The sequence below is a fragment of the Neofelis nebulosa genome, chromosome 2, assembly GCF_028018385.1.
Source record: "Neofelis nebulosa isolate mNeoNeb1 chromosome 2, mNeoNeb1.pri, whole genome shotgun sequence".
In the NCBI taxonomy this organism is placed as follows: Eukaryota; Metazoa; Chordata; class Mammalia; order Carnivora; family Felidae; genus Neofelis; species Neofelis nebulosa.
Window position 1 is genome coordinate 1,769,123 of NC_080783.1, and position 17,296 is coordinate 1,786,418.

Consider the following 17,296-nt stretch of genomic DNA (forward strand, 5'->3'; position numbering starts at 1 on the left):
GGAGCCCGCAGGAAGCCGTGTGAGGGTTCAGCGGTGCATTGGAATGTCACCCGGTCACAGTTAGGGGGCAAGAAGGGGACCTGGGGCGGGGGCAGCCTTACCACACTGGCTGCCTGGCCACTTGGGCGGGGGGCCCGCAGCGCGTGCTTGGGGATGTCAAGGCGGCCGAAAAATAGGAAGTTTTAAAAACGTACGATACAAAAGGGAACTGAAATAAGCCCTATGAAGTGCGGAATGTCCGCTCAGCTGGACTGCTGGAGTCCTACCTGGCTTGTGGGCGCCTTTCCTCGTGTCCTCAGCCAAGTTCCGAGGGCTAGTGTCACTGGTGACCTGTGTACTGAGGCCGAGTGTCTGGAGCCCTCGGGGACTAACGTCTCGCTGGTCCAGGGGGAACCCTCTCTGCTGGCCTTTCTGGAACACCTCTAGGTGGCCCTCCTCTCGTCCTAGCGCTCTGTCTGGCTGGCAGGTGACTTCACTCCCTCGGCCGCCTTAGGTCAACCCCGCACCCAGCGTGGGCCAGAAAAAGATAAAGAATGATCCAGTATGAAAAAACACTCTGTGGAACTGTTTTTGTCTAAACTGTTCTGTTATTTTTTTTTTAAGATTTTACTTTTAAAGGGCGCCTGAGTGCCTCAGTCGGTTAAGCGTCCAACTCTTGATCTCGGCTCAGGTCATGACCTCACAATTTGTGAGATCCAGCCCCACATCGGGCTCTGTGCTGACAGCACAGAGCCTGCTGGGGATTCTGTCGCTCTCCCTGTCTCTACCCCTCCTCCACTCTAGCGTGAACTCTCTCTCCCTCTCTCTCAAGAAAAATAAACATTTTAATAAAAGATTTCATTTTTAAGCGATCTCTATGCCCAACATGGGACTGGAACTCAAGACCCTGAGGTCAAGAGCGGCCTGCCCCACTGACAGAGCCAGCCAGGTGCCCCCAAAACCGTTTTCTTATTTTTTAACGTGCTAACACGTTCATGAGAGTAAAAGGGTAAAGCCCCCTTTTTAAGAAGCCAACTTTGAGGAGAGAAATAGGAGAAACCGCCAAGTTGTGTTAATGAGCACTGGTCAGGTCGGCCTACAGAGGAGGGTCCGTGTGGGGGCCCCGCCAGGGGAGAAGGGTGGTGCTTTGCTGTGTCTCTGCTCCGATCTGTGAGTGGAAACAGCTCGGCCTGGCGGGAGAGCCACCATCTGGCCAGCTCCCAGGAGCCATGGCGCTACGTCAGCCTCTCCCAGGACACTCCCGCTCTGGGGGCCTCCCAACATTTCAGACAGAATGTTCTGGGTTAGTGGGAGAGCTTCCTCATGATCTGGGAGATAAACTCAGAATAAGAGGAACAGCTCAGTACTGTTAACATTCACTTTTCTTATGTACCAAGTGATGTGTATAGGTCTTACGTATATTATTATTTGGAGCCCAACATATGTACATTATGTATTATATATATATATATATATATATATATACACACACACATATATATATACACATATGTGTGTGTGTATATATATATGTGTGTGTGTGTGTGTGTAGTTTGTCCGTCACTGTAACTCCTGATACCCATCATGTATCTTGGACACATTAAGAACTTCTAGGTATTAGGTGGGTTAATTAATTAATTAACCAATCAACCAGTCAAATGTGTCCCTGGGCTGCAGGATGCAGGATCTGGTGTGCCAGGGCAGTCTCCAGAAAGCTTCCCTCTCCAGTCCCCTCTGCTGAGCACAGGACAAATATCTGAGCTGTCCCAACCGTAGGACACGTAATAATGATGTGCAGACATTAAGTGAAGTCCAGTGACTTCTGCATGAGGCGAGGCTCTTCTCCTCCCCCTCCAGTGCCCCTCACCACACAGACACCAGTCAAGGACCTGTCAGAGCAGGACAGAGCCACCACTTGTCAATGAAGAGAGTCCCCGCTCAGCGATCACTGGGGCCATCCTTGTCCTGAGGGTGCTGGAATCTAGGTACTTCATAAAGTCTTTGTGATTAAGAACTGAGCTAAACAGATCGGGGAGCTCCAGCTGACCAATACCCTCCCCTAAAACCTGAACTCTCACAACTAGGAGAGGAAAGAGACTTACCTGCCAGTCATTGACTTATTCTCCAGATGAGCATTCAGTACCCGGGATGTCCCAAGAGAGGTTGCAAACGCTGGGGACACAGTATGGATAAAGTGAGCAAGATGCTTGGAAAGGATTGTAAATGAGATAAGTGACAGAAAGCTAGATGGGCAGACAGGTAGACAGAGAGAGAGTGAGAGAGAGAGAGAGAGATACATACATACGTAGTAGGTAGATAGATGATTGATAAATAGATAGGTGTTGGATGGATGGATGGATGGACAGATAGATGATGGATAGATAGATAATAGATAAATAGATGATAGATGGATAGATAGATAGATAGATAGATAACAGGTAGAAGATATCAAGAGAGAAGGAGAAGGGAAGGATGATCTATAAATAAGCAGCAAAATCAGATAATGAAGACATCGTAGTGCTGCCCAGCTGTTGCAGGAAGGAACCAGAGAAAACCACTAGAGAAATGCCACGTGCACCCAGATCTGAATAGTCATAAGAAACACTGTGAAAAGAGGTGTGAAAAGAGGATGTCAGAACATTCCAGGTGGAGGGCTGAGCTAATGCAAAGAACCTGAGGTGGAAATAAGCAATTTGTGTCCTAAGTCAACGCACAAAACGGCCATTCCTACCCAGGTTGGCTGGGCAGGTGGCCGGTGGACACAGGGGTGAGCACACAGGCAAGACCTGAGAAGGGGCTCCAGACCCAGTAGGAGACATTCCCGGAAAGGCTTCATGGCTTCTGCTGGAGGATCGAAAACTAACCCGGCACCTCCCCAAGTCATGTCCGCCCTTGACTGCCACATCGTTGGCTCTGTTGATCCCTGTGGCGCAGTCAGACCTACTTCTTTCACAACCTGCCTTTGAGACTTGCCGGCTCAACGTGGAGATGAGACAGGAAGCCGGCCCTGAGCCGCCGGGCTAGGCCGTTCGCACCGTTGGCCCTCACAGAAATCCAACAGACAGCGCAGCCACCAGCCAGCTCGCACGTGTCATCCAGGGATTTTCAATCATTGCAGCAAATGTCACCGTTCTGAGTTAGCTTTCCATACCCAAACGAGTACCACGAATGCCCGGTACCGTAAACGCCAGGTGCCACGAACACCCGGTACCACGAATGCCCAGTACCATGAACACCATGAACACCCAGGACTACCAACACCCGGTACCACGAATGCCAGGTGCCAACATGGACAGTTCCAACAGCAAGACCTTCTCATGGTGTCCCCACATGGTGCAAGGGGCCTGGGGTTTCTCTGAAGCCTCCTTTCTAAGGCACAAATCCCTCTAAGAGGGGCTCAACCCTCATGACCCAAGCACCACCCCTAACACCACTACCATCACCAACCCTCTGGGGGCTGGGAGCCAACATATGAATTTGGGAGGATACACGCAGACTATACCAGAGGCCATGTTGAAAATGTCATCTTGGGATGGTGAGGCCAGGGTAAGACTCCAGACTCTGTGTGGATATGTCTGGTCCCTGGCTTGAAGGGACATGTATAAGATAACTCAAATACCTGGATCATCTTTGACATTGTTTCTGTGGTCTGTATTTTTTTCTTAGTTTTCTGTCATTTGGCATGCTTGTAATTTTTTATTGAAAGTGAAATATTACGTACTGCCCGGGCTGGGGATGTGGGCAGGGACAGAGGGAGGACAGAGGCTACCTGCAGTGCTTCCCCTCCCTTAGCTCAGGTGCCTGTGTTAGTGTACACACATGCACACACACACACATGCACACACATGTGCACACACACGTGCACACACTCATCCTTGGGGGAAATGGGGAGATGTAGGCATCGATGCAGGCCCAGATCATTTCCCTAACCCCATCGAGGACTATGGCCAGTAACACGGAGAGCCTGTTGCATCCATTCTAGGAGGGAACAGATGAGGTTCTCTGCACACACGGGGTGGGGGTGGGGGGTCAACAGCGGTGTCACTGGCCCAGCACTTGGCTCTTTGGTTCTGGAGAAAGGCAAGGTGTCCTGAAATAGAAGCAGAGGAGTTCCTGTCTACCAGCTGGACAAGGCCATGGGAGACCTGAGCGGGGGTGGGTGTGGGCCTGCCAGCTGTGCTCGAGAAATGAGACAATGTCCCAGTTTACACATGCCTACTTTCTCACACAAAGAATCTAGCCCTGGGCAGATTCTGGTCCTAGAATGAAATTCTCTGGGACTTGGTGTCCCGATCGTCATAATGAATATAATAACAATAGTTGATGCATAAGCTTATCATAAGAAGTGGTTGGACAATTTCTATCCAAGGGCTGTGAAAATTATCAAGGACAAACAGCAGTTGTAATTCACCCAGGAGATTCAACCAGTGTTGAGAGGTCATTTATCAGAACACTAGGGAGAACAGTGTGCATCTGGAGCTTCCCAAGTACGAAGTCCTGGGGAGTCAGAGGCACTGGCAGGAGGGTCTCCTCCCTCTAGAAAGATCTGCACACCCCAGGTGGTCTGCACACACCAGGCACTGCAATGGAAGAGCCCTCAAGGTCTTGTGTGTTCTCGTCAGACACTTTACTCATTTTGATTCAACAGAGACTGTGATGGGGAAACGCAGATGCTGAGACACGACCCCCCTCAGGATTGGTTCTGTGTCTGCTACCTTAACAACTACCACACTGGGTGGCTCACACGACAGAAATGTACAGTTCTATCAGCTGTGGGGGCCAGAGGACTGGGATGAGGGTCCCGGCAGGGTGGTTCCTTTCGAAGGTGTGAGGGACACCCTCTCCTTGGTGTGTAGACCGTCGTCTTCCCCAGCATCCTAACACGGTCTTCCCTCTTTCCATGTCCCTGCCTTCAAGTCTTCTTCCCCTGAGGACACCAGCCATGCTAGATTAGAATCCACGCCAGTGGGTTCTCACTTTAACTTGATTACGTCTGCAAATCATTGCCTCCAAATAAGGTCACATTCTGGGGCGCTGGGGGTTCAGACACCAACATATGGATTTGGGGGGACACAATTCAGCCCGTGACAGGAATGCAAACCCAAGAGTGGGAGACAGAGGCAGGTGGAGGGAAGCCAGGAACTGTGGGGGCTCAGAGCAGCTGAGATAGGCTGGCATTCCTAGAGGAGACGGTGTTTGAGCTGACGGCAAAGGGAAGGCGCACACGGTTAGCTGGTTAGTGCCCAGCAGGGGGAGTGTGTGTAAGTCTCAAAGGTACAAAATGGCTGAAATATGGGAGAAACCAGCCATGCGGACAGGGGTGAAGGTGGGCCAGCCCCCTTGCATCTACACGCCCCTACCCACTCCACACAAACTCTGACAACTGCTGGAGTTCACGTGAACAAAGGAGACGCCATCCAGATGCTGAGTCACCTAGCACTGCTTTGAGACAGCAGGAGAGACACAGGGGCAAACAGATACCGTATATTCAAGGGGTGATCCATGAGGGCCGGTATCAGTTGGAAATGCTCGGGTAGAGGGGTAAGAAAGAGGACCAAGAATGAGTCCCATGTTGGAAAGATGCAGTGTGAGGTTCAGGATGTGGTGAAGATGATGGCCATGGTTGGGCCAAGTCAATGGCCAGACGCCTGGGGACACCACGGCAGGATGACGTGGAGTGAGGTTGGGTGGCAATGTAGAAAGGGCATCACCAGGAGTTGAAAGTTACTGAAAGCTTGGGCTTGATGAGACCACAGGAGACTTAATTTGTTATTCACTCATTCTCTTATTTGCTCAGTTAATATTTTTTATTCTTTCTAATTTTTTAATGTTTATTTATTTTTGAGAGACAGAGAGACAGAGACAAAACATGAGCAGAGGAGAGGCAGAGAGAGGGAGACACAGAATCTGAGGCAGGCTCTAGGCTCTGAGCTGTCAGCACAGAGCCCGACGTGGGGCTCGAACCCACGAACCGTGAGATCATGACCTGAGCTGAAGTCGGATGCTCAACCGACTGAGCCACCCAGGTGCCCCTGCTCAGTTAGTATTTAAAGAGAATCTATTTCCTAGAGGAGACAGTGGGGAGACCTGGCCTGGCCTCACATGGCATGGAGACTGGTGGGAAAGCCCAGGTTCGAGGATGCCCTTGGAAAGCACTTTGGCATCAGAGATGGCCACTGTAGGTGTACAGCTGTGAGGGGAAGAAGGCTCCCACCAGCTGTCCTTCAAGACCAAAACATCCAGAAAAGTGGAAATGTCCGTCCAGTATAGAAGAGATCTATTACCTGTGATCAGCTCAAAGTCAGAATGCTCTCTAGCAGCGTCCAACCAAACACCAATGTGGATGGATCTCAAGGACATTATGCAACATCAGAAAGCATATATTCGGTGTGGTTCTATTTATATGAAGTTTTAGAATGCACAAAACTAGACACACACTGGGTAGGAGCACTATAAATAACGTAGTAAAACAAAATGAAACACAAAGGGGGTACTACTGAATTCAGGGTGGCAGTCACCTCCAGGGTAGGGGAGGGAAGAGCCCTGCACCTGCACACAGAGGGGCTCCCGGACTTAATCTGGGGGTGGTTCACAGACAGGCAACATACTATAATTATGTCATGCACATAGATGTTAAATATTCTTTTGTATCAATTCAATATTTAAATTGAAAACCAAGTTGGTAAATATTCCCACAAATGCCTATCTAATGACACACTCCGATGGGAGCTAGAAAGGAAAAGAATAGGGTGTGAAATAATGACAAGGTGCCCCCTTCCATCAAGACACAAAGAAGGCCTCTAATGAGGTCACATGGAGCCTGAGAGCTGAAGGAGAAAAGGAGCCAACCCTGAGAAGGGAGAAGGAAGGCACATCCAAGGGAGAGGGGACAGTACAGACCAAGTCCCTGGAGGATGTGGAGGAGGCCATGTCAACACTGAGATTTTATTCTAGGATATGGGAAACCCCTGGCAGACTTTAAATAAGATGACATATGACCCCAACTTACAATTCTGCAAGGCATACACAGTCAGGTAGAGAAGCAAAAGAAACTGGTTTCACTATAGAAAATCCAAGTATGAGCAAAGCAGTATTTTTGACTGGCTCCAGGAACATGTGCGTTAGCATCCCACATCCAAATGCTAGTAGACAACAGGGGGTGGGGAAATCCCCTCTACCACGGTCTCAACAAGAATGGCACAAACACTGGTTTAGCAAGCATTAAATTGTGATCACCTTGCCAATACTCGTCAAGGTAGATGCCAAACTATGGTGGGCACATGCTCTGGCCCTTAGCCAAGAACAGCGAGGCTCACAAGATCACTCACTTGTGTCCAATGCCTGCCTCAAATCAACAAGTCCTTTGAGTAGATTCCTCAGCAATGGCTAAGCCAGGATAAAACTAGAAGATAGCGTGTCAAGAAAGAACACCTCAGATACCACTAATCCTCCTCCTCACCTTCTAGAAGGGGAAACTGAGGCCGGGAGAGGCAGTGAGATCTCCCGAGTGTGTCCTTGCAGGGTGGTGAATAGCAGAGTTTAACAGTGAAGAACAAACAAGTAATGTGGATGGGAAGCACTGATGGCTAAGTACAGACATGGAGAACAGAGCTCTTCATGAAACTCAGCATATCAATGTTGTGAACCCCAAGGGCATGGTTGTTCTGTACATGTACTGTGATCTCTACTCTAAAGCCTCCTTTGATGGCCTTTCACTCCTGGACAGCCAAGTGTCATATGCTCTGGAGTTGACAAGAAGATAAATGGGAGTTGGGGACAACTGATATCAGTTTTAGCAATTTCTTGGACCAGCAAAAAACAGGGCAGTACAGGAGACGTGAATTCAAAAGCCAACTTCTGGCTGTGACAGATCTGTTTGCATACTAACCCTCCTGATTTACAAAGGCTGATACATGCATGAAAGCAGTTGTTGGAAGTTTCTGGAGAACAAGCAAGGCAGCCAGGACTTTAGGGGCCAAGGTCCTGGAAGGAAGGGAAGTGCTTAGAGGTGAGTCCATGCTGAAGCCCCTTCCCTCTCTGGTGTGATTGCTGGGTGGCAGCACAGGACACACAGAAGGAAGCAGGGGGGTGGCTGGAGCTTGCAGCAGTCACTGAGAAACTGACCTGGAGTTTGGGTTACCAAAGCAGCCACAGTGTGAGCACAAGATCCAGAGGAAAAAGAATCACATGGGAGTGAGTCTAGAACACTGCAATTTCTTTCAAGACATTTTCCAAAGCCTAAGATGCACAGCTCTGGGTGAGCACTCAAGAAACCAGTCAGACAGCAGCTTCTACGAGGTTAAAGGGCTGAATGGGGATTACAACGTCTCATGGCGCTGGGATGACAAAAATTGTAGTTCGGGTCCACCAGAGAGGAGGGGTTCCAGCAACAACCTAAGCCTTCAGTTGAGACGCCTAGAAGTATGGGCAAACTGCAAATAGATAAGCCCTATGTAGGTAATGGTGATCTTCCTAAACTCAACTATCTGTCAAAAAATAATAATTTGTCTCTGGAAGTCAATAACATCTTCCAGGAGCTTACAGTTTTTCATGCGTAATATTTCACTTTCAATAAAAAATTACAAGCATGCCAGGAAATAGGTCCAAGTGACAGAAAACTAAGAAAAAAATACAGACCACAGAAACAATGCCAAATATGATCCAGGTATTTGAGTTATACAGAATTTAAGTAAGTATGATGAAGACGTTCAAGAAAACAGATGAAAAATTAACTTCATCAGAGAACTTGAATCTATAAAAAAATACTGTATTGGAAATATTAGAACTAAAAAAATAATAAGATAATGACTGAAGTTGAAATTTCATAGATAAACTTAAAAGTAAATTAGAAGGGCACGTGGGAGGCTCAGTTGGTTAAATGTCTGACTCTTGATTTTGGCTCAGGTCATAATGGCACAGTCATGAGATCGAGCCCCACATCAGTCTCTGCTTAAGATTCTACCTCTCCCTCTCCCTCTGCCCCTCCCCTGTTCCTGCTCACTCTCTCTAAAAGAGTAAGTAAATAAATAAATAAATAAATAAATAAAAGCAAATTAGATATAGCAAAAGAGAAGATTAGTAAATTGGAAGAGAGGTTATTGGAAAATATTTCAGATTGAAGCATAGGAATAAGTGGTTGGAAATGCATGGGGAGAAAAATAATTCACATAGGGCATAGTGAAAAGATCTGTCACACATGTAATTCTATTTCCAGTAGGAGATAAGACAAGGATAAAAGGGAAAGAGCAATATTTGAAGATATAACCAGTGAGAGTTTTACAAAAGTGACAAAGTACCCTAAGCAGAAAAAAACATAAGAAAATATACCTACACACATCATAGTAAAACTGGAGAGAAACAAAGACAAAAGAGGAAAAAGGTACATTACCATCATAGAAGCAATAAGACTGAAAGGTAACTTTTCCACAGACATTATTGAAACCAGAATGTGATAGAATAATATCTTTAAAATGCTAGAAGAAAATTGCTACCAACAAAATTCTATATCTATGGTAGACATTCTTCAAAATAAAAAGGTGTAGGGGCACCTGGGTGGCTCAGTTGGTTGAGTGTCCAACTTTTGCTCAGGTCATGATCTCGTGGTTCATGAGTTCGAGCCCCACATCGGGCTCTCTGCTGTCAGTGCAGAGCCTGCTTGAGATCCTCTGTCTTCCTCTCTCTCTTCTACTTGCACGTGCCCTCTCTCTCTCCATCTCCCTCTCAAAAATAAATAAACATTTTTAAAAAGTGTATTAAAAAGTTTTCAGACAAACAAAACCAGAGAATTGATTACCAGCAGACCCTCGAGTAAACACTATAGGCAGATGTTCAGGTAGAAGGAGAATAACTCCTGGTGGAAATATGCCAATGCCAGAAGAAACGGGAAAGTGCTAACATTTAGATTAAACCTAAAGGAATATTGGGTGTTAAAAACAATTATAGAAATGGCTTTTGGGTTTTAAAAATATATGTTGAATTCAAGTTTATTATAACAATAGTACCAAAGTTGAGAGGAGTAAGTAGGACTAAAGTGTTGCAAAGTACTCACATTGTCCACGAAATGAAAAATCTTCTAATTTAAGGTAGAATTGAATAATGATATGTCAAGGATGCATGCTGTCATCTCTAGGGAAACCACTGAAGGAAAATAAAAAGTATAAATTACTAAAAAGCTAAGTGAGCCAAAAAGTAGAACAACAAGAATGATGTATCAATTCAAAAGAAAGTAATAAAGAAAAAATAATAAAGAACAAATTGCATAAGTAAAAATCCTATAGCTAGATGATACATTTAAACCTAAAATAGCAGCAATAGCATTAAATGTAAATGGACTATATTCTCTACTTAAAATGCAGACTAAAAGATTGAGTTTTAAAAAATAATTATAAGTTGAATACGAGAGAGACACCTTAACTCTAACAACATACACTAACAAAATAAAAGACTAATCAAAAGAAAGCTGTAAAGATTAAATAAAATAAAACCAGAGAAGTTATACTAATATCAGGCAAAGTAGACTTTAGGGTAGGGAGCATTACTAGAGATAAAGGAGAATATTCCACAATGAAAAATTGGTCAATCTAAGACATCAAACCCTAAATTTGCATATAACTAAAAAATAGCCTCAAAATGTAAAGACAAAAAGTAACAGAAAACACTGGAGAAAATGACTAATGTACAATCACACTTGAAGTTTTTCTCTTACTTCTCTCTGCTGACCAACCAAGCAGATAAAAAAAAAAATCAGTAATGACATAGACTATTGGCACAAAATTAATTAAATTTACCTCGTTGACACGTAAGACATTACACCAACCACAGTAGAATATGGCTTCTTTCAAGTGCAGCTGGGACATTTTCAACCTAGACCATATGCTGGGCCATCAAATAATTCTTACTAAGTGTCAACCGATTGAAATCATACAGAGCATGTTTCTGAATACAGACTATACACTATATCCCACCCATCAAGAATTAGGAAATGAAAATTCAAAAGTATTCTATACACATAGCAATAGCACCAAGCAACATTATGTATCTGGGAATAATGATAGTATATCGTGTATTACATTTTTCATGTACTATATTATTCTGTATTCCTGTATACAGAAAACTACAAACATTATGGGGAGAAATGAAAGACACTTTAACTAAATGTAATGACAGATTGCATTCATTGACTGAAAGCCTCAATATTGTTAAGATGTCAACTCTTTTTCTTTTTTAAGTTTTTATTTAAATTCCAGTGAGTTGACCTACAGTGTAATACTAGTTTCAGGAGTACAATATAATGATCCAACACTTCATACAACACCTGGTGCTCATCACAACAGGTGCCTTCCTTAATCCCCATCATCTGTCCCTCCTCCACCCCTCCTCTCCCCTCTGGTGCCCAGCAGTGTGTTCTCTGTAGTTCAGAGCCTGAAGATGTCACTTCTTTCCAATGAATTTTACAGAGTCCAGGCAATTGTAAACAAAACCCCCGTAACCGTTTAGGTAAAAACTGACAAGCCAGTTCTAAAATGTATAACAAAATGTGAAATGTCAAGAACAGGCAATGATCCTGAAGAAGATTAGAACTGGGTGGCCCAGTTCTATACTGTAGTTCAACAAACTGCTCCAAAACTCAGGGGCTTAGAACAACAATTACTTATTTGGGGGCAAGGCCTGATGGGAATCACTTACCTTTGCTCCCAGTGTCTGGAACCTATATGGAATGACTTGAACGTCTGAAGGATAGGGTGGATGGGGACTCTGCAGGGAGTCTCAGACCTCTGAATGTGTCCCCTCATATGGTCCCATGGGCACTGTGGCTTTATAGTAGTCGGACTTCCCATATGGATGCTCAGAGTTCCAAAAGCAAGAGACAAGGACAAGAAGTTGAAGATAACAGTTTCGAAAGCCTAGGCTCGGCTCAGAAACCAGCCCAGCATCACTGCAGCCACTTTCTTTGGTCCAAAAGGCACCGAACCTGCCAGGACTGATGAGAGAAATATCAAAGTTTCCACGGCATCACTAACCTGCCACACTGATGGACACATACTATCTGATTTTTTTTTTAAATTATTTTTAAGTCTAAATAAACATAAAAATAGAAGCACGGATAGATAACCAGAATAACAGAACAGAAAGCCCAGAAACAGATCCCCACCCATATGATCACATGCTTTATGACAAAGATCACCACAGCACAGTGAGAAAAATGGCCATTTATGCAGAAGGTGGTGTTCCAGACATTCAATCTAATAAAAATAAACTTTGATTCCTACCTCACACCATACACAAAATTAAAACCACAGTGAAGTTCCACTACACATTCACCAAGATGTCTAAAACTTTAAAGATTTTATATATATATATATATATATATATATATATATATATATATATGATAAGTATTGAAGAGAATGTGGGATACTCTGCTATATGTGTGTAAATTGGCACAAGCACGTTGGGAAACCTTTTGGCCGTATTTCTAAAAACTCAGCACACACACACTCCATAACGCAATGATTCCTTCCTAAGCATATATCCGGACGACAGACATACATGTGTGAACCACAATATTCATAGCAACATTATTATAACAGGCAAACCCTGGAAACTATCCAAATGTCCTTCAATAATAGATTGAATGAACAAATTATAGTAAATTTATACCATGGAATACATCATGACTGAAAGAATGAGCCCCTGCCAAATGCACAAATATGGAAGACACAGATAATGTCGAGCAAAACCATCGAGACATAAGGCATGCATATTGTATTCCTGTATTTTTTAAATAAAATTCAAAAATGGCCAAATTAACGTATGGCAAAAGAAGTCACAACAGTGGTTGCCTTTTGAGGGGGTAATGACTGGGAATGGGCTCAATGGTTCTGGAAAGTTCTATATCTTGACCGGGTACATTTCACATGTGTGTGCTTACTTTATGAAAGTACACCAGGCTGTACGTTTAAGACATGTGCTTGTTGATATGCACCTTATATTTCAATTGGAAAAAATTATAAAACTCATATAAAAAAAAAGAAGCATGAGACCTCTTCTCACAAGCCGTAGCTACAGAGGAACGCTTGTGGCCTGGCCCTCTGGGAAGCAGACGCCGGGACGGGATTAGCCAGCAGGGGACGTTGAGGGCCAATACCCATGAGGGAACATGCAGAGTGTGTCCCGTGAGCCTGGCAAAGCCACCCGGCCACACGTGCGGCCCACCCCAGCGAAGGGGAGAAGGAATGAGGAAAGTTGTCCGCAAGCAGCCTGGGCTCGGCTCTAGCAAATTCTAAGACAGGGCCGACACCCTGAGGCCAGGTCACCCATCAGAGAACCGAACTCCCAGAACAGGCCTGCCTTGCACCCTCTGGGCTCAGTCATCCGTGAGGAGTGCCGTCCCCGTTCCCTGCCCTGCCGGGTAGGGCGGCCCTGGGGCCTCAAGCGAGGTGGTGGGAGGGTCGAGGTCTCCCCCCAAGGCGGAGTTCTGAGGTGCAGCTTGCTACTGCTGAGGCACCTGCTCCCCCACACGGATCTTCTCTCAAGCTCGCCGGGCCTCCCTCGCGGGGTGTCGTGGAGGAGAGTGAGGCCCACGGGACAGATGGTAGTCGTCACTATGGTGGACGTGGGGCCACAGCATCTCCTTCCTCAGTGTCCATCCCGAACTCCCTTCTTCCGCAGTTCACCTCAGCAGGTGACGTGCTGTGACCTCATCCTTCTGTCCAGCGGCCATCACCCTACTCAGGCCGGCCCGGCTGCACTGGGGGATGATGAGGAGCACCGCTCGCCTCCCCCCTGCTGCCGTGGGGTGAGGCATCCCCAGCTCCTCCTGTGCGTCAGGGTTTTCACCCCTGCATGGCCGGTCCACTCTCCCGCTGCACGCGAGGAGGGCCTGCCTCTGTCTGGGAGGCCAGCGCAGGCTCACGGACTCCGGCCAACGGCCCTCAGTCCCTCGTTACCCTTCCGCGGGGCCCACACCCTCAGGGACACCTGTCAGCTTCGCCGTCTGTGGCTTTGTTCGCCCCATCTTTGCTCAGGTGCTTACATCCCCGCACCTGCCAGGCACCTGAGGAATCTACGGCACCTGTGCCGGGGATGCCCCGGTCCCACCGAGCACCTCGCCGCCTGCCGGGTGCGGGCGAGCCGGGCCCAGGCCTCCATCTGATCACCGCCTCGGACAAGCAGCACCGAGGTGGGAAAGAGCCTCAGGAGAGACACCGTGGGACCACGCCTGTGGGGGGAACGGGATGGACACCGGCGGAGGCTGCGAGGGCTGACCTTGACCCCAGGTGCAGAGAGGGAAGGAGGAGCAGCTGGTTGGAGCCTGTCGGACCACGGCGCATCTCAAGAGGTCAGCCAGGCCAGTGGGAGTTTGCCCCCCCGGAGGAGTCCCTCGCCCGCCCTGTGTCCCTGCCATGGCCCATCCCCTGGAGCGGCCTGTGGGTACGGTGACCACAGTGTGGATGGCACGACGGGCCACAGCGCACAGGAGGGGGGCTGGCGAGGTCAGGGAGGCGCCTCACCTCCGAGGCCTCTGCGGCCCGTGGTCTGTCCTCCGTGTGGGAGGTCAACACAGAGCTCGCCCCTCCCTGTCACCTGTGTCCACACCCGGTGACCACTCAGCAAGAGCCTCCTATGCGTGGTGCCACCTGGACATCCTTTTCCATGCACAACAGGCCCAGTACGTTTCCCGTTCGGCCAGCACGGCCTGGCTACGATGGTTCCCCGCATGCTGGGCCCTCCTCCCCACCCCAGCTGGGAAGTCTTGGCTGAGCCAGGGCGTCTGGTTCTGTATGGCCCCATCCCCCCCCCCCCGGAAACACAGAGGGTGCTGGCTTGGGATGCGCCCCTGCACGAAGCTTTTCTAGGCGAGAATCAACCGATCTCCCCAGCTCGAGCCCAGCCTGCACCCTTACAATTATTCAGTAGAAATATGAACCCAGCCCCCACTGATGGTGAGCCCTCTGGGCACCAAGCAAAGAGGGCGTCGCTGAACACAAGATGTCTGAGACTCCCGTCCCGGGCCAGCCCCTGTACCTGTGAGTGGCTCTGCTGTGGCCCCGACAAACAGGACCACTGCCCACAACCGCGGTTCAAGACCGAGGGAAATAGGGTACTTTCGTCTGAGCAGAGGCCCAGAGGGATGGTTCTCGGTTTGATGATTTAGACTGTCTGCGGTCCTTCCGAGTCCAGATCAGCCCTACAGGTCCTACAGCTGCAAAGACCCACCCGAGGGGACCAGCCGGGCTGGGCTGCGGTTCTCGCTCGGGCCTTTCTGCAGCTCTCCCTTCGCTTAGCTCCCTCCGCCACTGCTTGACCCCCACGATTTGACTGGCCTGCCCGCCTTGCTCCACTCGCCAGGCTTCTGCCCACGCTCCAAGGTGGGCCGGCACCTTGCTGGGCCCCTGGATGCGGCCAGGACAGCCCGGCCTTTGGGAACCACGGCCGTGCCCCTCGTTTGGCTCCTCGTCTGCCGGGACTGCTGGACAACGGCGCCGATCCGTAGTGACCAGCTCAGCATTCTGTGTGACGGCAAAGTCACAAGGTTCTTCATAAACCAGCGGCGGGTTGGAGCCCAATGGCGGGTGTGAGAAGCAGCACCGACAGTGCCCTGGTGGGGTGAGCGGGGGCCGGCGACCCGCCCTGCTGTCACTCAGCCACACGCTCACCTCGGCTGCTCCGCGGGGACCGCGGTCCTGCGAGAGGCCGCTGGCGTGGTCCGCCGGGAGGCCCTGCGCCCTGCACCCCGCTCGCCGAGGCCCCGCGGCCAACCTCTGCCGTCTGCTCCCGGGGCTTCCTCGGCCTCTCCACCTTCAACTGCCTCTCCTTCCTGGCTGAGGGGGTGGTGGGGCCTCGTCCCGGTCCCCCGGCCCATCTAACGCCTCCCGATGTACAGTTAGTACTTCTCCCCTGGCCTTTCCGGGCCCTCAGCCGCGGCCACGACCCTAACACTTTTACACGTTTGATGAAATCCAGTTGAAGAAACCTGTGCTCAAAGGGCAGTTTATGTTATCATGTTCCGAGTAAATGACGGGCGGGAATCTCATGTGTCAGAATTCTAGGGTCAGTTTCAAAGAGATGAGATAAGTGAGTTCTCAAAAACACATATTTTCATGAATAATCGCTATCTCTCTGTTACCCCTCACTGTTAACATTTATAAATTCGCTTGTGTTGTTTTCGTTTAATAGCGGAATCGTTATTAATAGTGACTCATTCATTGCCAGGAGCCACGATGTGAAAACACCATCTGCTGAACTTTGGGGAAAGAAACAAAGAGGGGAGAGACAAAGGGGGGGGGGGAGAGAAGGGGAGGGGGAGGGCAGGGGAGCGGGGGGCGGGAGCAGACACACAGACGCACAGGCACCCACAGCCCCCAGAGCTTTGTGGTTTCCCAGGCATCCTTCCTCTTGACCGAGGTAGCGCTCCCCTGGCACCGGGGGGGCTATCACTCGTGGCCCCAGAAGTCACCCCCGCCGTCACGTGCCGTGCCCATAACTGATGGACAGCACCTCATTTTCCCGCGCCCACCTCCTAACGCCCCTCGCCCCTCCTCGTGCGCTGACACGGCACATCCTGGGCTCACTGGATCCAGAGCCCAGTGAACCAGCCACCTTCTCCCTGCCCTCAGCCCTCCTCCTTCCTTTCTTCCCAGAGTATGTGTCGCGGTTCCCTATTCCAGTCCCGATCACACATCTGCACTCGCCAACCTTGCCCTCGCTCCCTCAGCCCTGTTAGAGGGACTGTTCCACCTTGCCACATCCCTCCCCCACATCCCTGCACCGCCCTCCCCCACACTCCTAGACCGCCCTCCCCCCACTCCTAGACCGCCCTCCCCCACACTCCTAGAACACCCTCCCCCCACTCCTAGACCACCCCTCCCCCACACTCCTAGAGCACCCTCCCCCCACCCCTAGAACATCCCTCCCCCACACTCCTAGACCGCCCTCCCCCACACTCTTAGACCGCCCTCTCCCCACTCCTAGAGCACCCTCCCCCCCACTCCTGGAGCACCCTCCCCCCACCCCTAGAACATCCTTCCCCCACACTCCTAGACCACCCTCCCCCACACTCCTAGACCACCCTCCCCCACGTTCCTAGACCACCCTCCCCCCCACCCCTAGACCACCCCTCCCCCACCCCTAGACCACCCCTCCCCCACACTCTTAGAACACCCCTCCCCCACATTCCTAGAACACCCTCTCCCCACTCCTAGAACATCCCTCCCCCCACTCCTAGAACACCCCCTCCCTCACACTCCTAGACCACCCTCCCCCACACTCCTAGAACACCTTCCCCAACACTCCTAGACCACCCCTCCCCCACACT

General features: G+C 49.2%; 1 long non-coding RNA gene across 1 annotated transcript; it reads right to left on the reverse strand.

The window, feature by feature from the left end:
• Positions 1–3,713: 3,713 nt before the first annotated feature.
• On the reverse strand, positions 3,714–11,948 carry LOC131494729 (uncharacterized). The gene is made up of 3 exons (XR_009253576.1): positions 11,665–11,948; positions 10,028–10,116; positions 3,714–4,069 (listed from the first exon to the last, which is right to left on the reverse strand). It is a non-coding gene; the product is annotated as an uncharacterized LOC131494729 (long non-coding RNA).
• Between the last annotated feature and the right edge of the window lie 5,348 nt (positions 11,949–17,296).